The sequence below is a fragment of the Macadamia integrifolia genome, chromosome 1, assembly GCF_013358625.1.
Source record: "Macadamia integrifolia cultivar HAES 741 chromosome 1, SCU_Mint_v3, whole genome shotgun sequence".
In the NCBI taxonomy this organism is placed as follows: domain Eukaryota; kingdom Viridiplantae; phylum Streptophyta; class Magnoliopsida; order Proteales; family Proteaceae; genus Macadamia; species Macadamia integrifolia.
In genome coordinates, this window is record NC_056557.1 from 22,186,427 (window position 1) to 22,191,580 (window position 5,154).

A 5,154-nucleotide genomic window follows, 5' to 3' on the forward strand; every position below is an offset into this window, starting at 1 on the left:
AGAGTTTGAAAGATTGGTAAAGGTGTGCAAACTTCAGTCCTACATTATCTAAGGAGAGATTAATAGGTTGATTAATAGCCTCTAGCCTCCTTAACATGGGATAATGCATTTTAAAGCCTTAAGGCCTTTTGGGCAAAAGAAGATAACATTGTGCAAGGTTAATAGGGCCAGGGTGTTACAAATGGTATCAGAGTAGACCCTGATAGTGTGTAAGGCCACAATGGGGATGCTGTACCGAAATGAAGCAAGATTGTGTTACCCAAGAATAGACCCGTCTGGGAGATCGGTGAAGTGTCTTCACAAAAAATACGGCAAGTACCAAGAGGTTTAGGAGATCGATGAGGATGTGCAAATTTTAGTTCCATATCGCCTAGGAAGATGCTACTAAGCTAATTATTAACTTCTAGCTTCCTTAATATGGCACAATATGTTTTAAAGCCTTGAGACTTATGAGCCAAAAAGAACAATATCGTGCAAGGCTAATAGGGCCAGGGTGTTACAGATTAGTGTAATTGTTGATAGCACCCTATTCAGTTGGAAAAGCAAAAGAGTTAACTGGTCAGGTTTTACTATAATTAATTGAAATGCTCTCTTCCATTCTATGAGTCTCTGCCTTTTTGCTTGTGGCATCACCACTCCCTTTGGCAGTATGAAGTGAGGAATCCTCTTTTCGACTCTGACTCTCCCACTCCAGTCGTTACTTTTCTTTCTGTTACTTTAATAGTAGTGAACAAATGTAGAACCAGAATGGATGATTTGACTGATCATTTAGATATGAAATCCAAGGCATAAATATTATTGGTAATGCTCAAGAAAAAGAAGAAGAAGAAGAAGAAGAGGGGGATGTCTTTTTATCTTTTTATATTTTGAGAAAAGTTATTCAGCTCCACGGTTTCTTTCCCTTGAATCAAACTTTAATCAATCAAGTAGAGCATTAAGTTCAATTATTTTTTTTGTAGCGATTAATACGATCCTATAGATCCTTTTTTTTTTTTTTTTTTTTTATATTCAAAGATCAATTTTCCTCTTCCTTTATCCCTATCCCACAGGAAGAGTTGCTTTGAATTTCTATTTCAATTTATAATTGACTTTAACTTTGTTTGAACTATGACTTTGGTTTCTAGTAAGGAAGTTGAATGTATTTACTATATAACTTTATTTTTGTATTCATCATTAAGAATCCCTCGGCCAATAATAAAAAGAAATCTTATACTACATGAAACAAATTTTAGGAATTTTCTAATGAATATTGAATGGGATATGATTTCGAATTGGTAGGCAATAAGAAAGCAAGAAAAAATTTATGTACTTTTTTATACTAATTTAAATTGCATTGCTGTGTCAAAATGATATCAGTCTCGATCGATACCGATACTACACCTATCAAGGATCGGTCAATATTACCTTACTTTTCATAAACATTAGTTCCAATCCTGGATCAACTAGATATCGGAATCAGTCTCAGCCGATACAGTCGATACGACCAATCTAAAACTAATACCTAAAATGATAATGCCAATCTTTTATATATATAATCTTTAGGAGGGGTATGTATTCTTGTATAAGTCTTGCTCCTGATTGAATAATAAATATTCGGGCAAAAGAATTTTGTCCACTTGTGCAACCATTGTGCCAGCATGCAAGCTAATGGGAGGCTACATGGAGGTATCGAGGTGGAGGGGCAATGCGGTCTTTTTACCCTGCATGTGTTTTGGAGTAGAGAAAAGCAAGTGGGCAAGGTTCTTTCTCACTAAAATGTTTTTTTTTTTTTTAATGAGAATCTAACTTATTTAATATTTTAGTATCTCTACACAAACACTACAACCTCACATATCAATTGGTTTGAAATATGTGATAATCGTTTGTTAGATTCGATTCGAAACTTGTAAATGTCCAAACCTCAACCCATGTTTTTGTTAATAGGTAGTAGACTATGATAACTGAAAGGGAATGGGAGGTGCCACACAACCTTGTGTAGATTTGAATATACCCCTCTCACATGATAAATAGTGTGGCTCACATTATTTTGATCATACAAGCCGATGTGAATCCTATCTGGATGATATAATTCTCCAGACCCTCATTGTTGTAGTATGCATTGATTCTTTCTTACATTGTCATTGGGAGAAATCCTCCCCCTACTAAAAATAAGGGTCAAATTTCTAAATGGATCATCTCTGCATGCATCACTTGTCAATGACACTTGATGTCTTCATTTGGCCTTTATCATAATAGATAGATAGGGCACTCACCTCAAGATAATAAATTGCACTCCCCTATCATATATTAGAGAGAGAGAGAGAGAGAGAGAGAGAGATCTTATAATAAAATATAGGGAAAAAATAACTACCTAATCGTATGCATCTATGCCCAGACACAAAGGGTGGCGAAAAGACCACCTTGCCTTAGTTGGTCACTATGTTGGTTCAATGACCACACAATCAAGTAATGATCTTCAACCTATGAAAATTTGATGAAAAAAAAGAAAATTTAATCTAATTTTTTTTTGTATTTTAATAATACACACTACTTTTTTTTCTCCACATAGGTAAAGCTTTATAATTTCATATGTGTAGTCAAGAAGAATGTGAGATATTGACAACTCTTAATAATAACATAATGATAAATAACTTTTAGATTATTTTGAATAACCTCTAAGTAAAACCCTTTTATGTCGGCCATGTAAATAACATTTTTTTATCAAATTTTATTTTCCCCCAAGTCATGTTAACACAATTGCTTTTGATTTTCACATAATATGATTTTTATTTTATTTTATTTTTTTGACAATTTTCCCCATCACTGGTGGCTGAACTATGGAATGATCCAGATGTAATCCCCATCTCTCCCCACCTCTCTCCCCCTCATTGTATGTGAATTTGGTGGGCCATGACCTTTGGAAACTTTTTCTATTTTTTTGTTTTGGTAAAACACAATACAATATTTGATATAGTCAACACTATTAAGTTTTGGCTCTACATAACCAAATACCATAAAGGGGCGTACTCTTTTTTCATTTTTGCAAACGGGCCCATCTATCAAACAATGGAAATAACAAGCCATACATGTGTCCAACCTCCATTTGACGGCCCACCAAAAGACACCATTGGTTGGTTGAAATGATTATCCAACCTGATCGACTAACATGTATTTAAGTAACAAAGCGTCTTAACCTTTTATAAAAAAATATACCCAATATATATATATATATATATATTTAAAAAAAAAAGAAAAAAAAGGAAACACTACCCATCATGAGTTATTGTGCCTAGACACACGGACATTGAGATTACGATCCCACATCCTAACATTCCTCCTGGTGGGGGATGCTGAGTGAACGATCCTATTGGCCCTACACTGATACAAGGGTCATTTGATTGGTAATATTCTTCACCACGGTCTCTATTTAAATCGTAGATATGTGTCTATTCACACAATCATTAATTTGTTCTAACCATCTAGGCAATCCATAGATTGATCATCAGGTAATATTCAGAACCTTCTTTAATTCTCATTATGTCATCTACACTTCAATTAACCAATTCATTCAAACACTAAAATCCCATAAAGTGTACACGGTGTATAGGATAGTTTCAAATTCCAATCAATGAAATTTAGCTATGTCGAGCGAGTTCCTCTCAGGTTCATTAGTCCCTCTAGTTTGACTCAATGTACATCAAATGAGTGAAATATATATATATATATATATTATTTATTTTAACAATGGAAAGATGTTTGGGATACATGCATCAATGTTGTCAAACGTCTACTATACAGTAGAAGGGTTGGCGCATTAAAGAAGATTCAAGTCTCATGACTTTCACCCATGATTTCAAGTATTGATATTGTATTAATTATATCTTATCGATATCGATTGAAACTGATATTTGACACATAACCAATTTGAATTAATTATTAAAAAGGTAAAATAATATAAAAATATACTGAATTATCATATATACCGATCCTATCAATATCATATCGATATCGATAGACACTGATATTAGAACTGATATCAAGAACTAGATCATTGGTCCCACCTCAACAAATGGGCATAGGGTGCAGACTTCCATTCGTCTTATTCATCTTGGACTTCTCAATGGTCGGAAAGGTTCCCGATGTATCCTTTATCTGCAAAAATATCTTGAGCATAGGAATTTTTTCTTTTTTTTCCAGAAACAATCAATTTTGTGTGTACGGATGTGAGCTGTGAGCAGTTGTAGCTGCTCCCCGAACGCGAACCGGAGACCCTGTGCCAGCGTAGTAGTTATAATGACACTTGCAAATGGAATTCTTAAAACAAAATAGTTGGAAACCCGAGGTGACGCTTTCTCCTCCTTCCCGGATATCCCCCTTTGTTCGTGCCGTCTACATGATGTTGACATATCCAAATGATTATTGGACCCTTTCATATTTAATAACTGAAAATTTTCCCAATTTTTTTTTTTCAAATTCTTTTATTGAAGGTATAATTACACTGGCCTCCTTTGTATTTTATAAAAATTACACATACATCTAAGGATTTAAGGGAGTTACGTCTCTCTCCTTTACTATTACAGTGTTAATAAGCTATTAGTTTTAAAATTCAAAAGGCCTCATATTATCTTTTATCCTCTCTTATGTCTATTGAAACAATCATTCGATCCATCACTGTCTCAATAATTGCCAAAGGGAAGAAACTCCACACCACTTCATATACCTCCATATACCTTCATTGGAAAATTCCCTATTTTTCACCTTTGTCAAGCAAGGAATTGCAGATGGAAGAATAAAATTTGGGGATTTTAGGGTTGAATATGTAATCTTTGTGAATTAAACCGAAAGGTGAGGAGCAACAAGCTTGCCACCGAGATCTGCTCGAGGTGCAACGGAGGGGTTAGTGTTGTAGATATGAAAACTTCCACCAATTTCTATTACGTTCCCTTCTACTGTAGACATTGGAAAGCTATCATATGTACCTTCTATGGTGCCATTCTCAAATCATATGGATGAATTCTATCTAATTTCTCTTATTAGTTTCCTTACTTTCTCTTTCTGCCTTTTCTTTTTCAATCTATAAATTTATATAAATTGGAAGGGAAACAAGTTTAGTTGATTCTATGTGTTTGAAATGTATTGAAATTTGAATGTATTTGGATGCTTAAACTTTCCTAT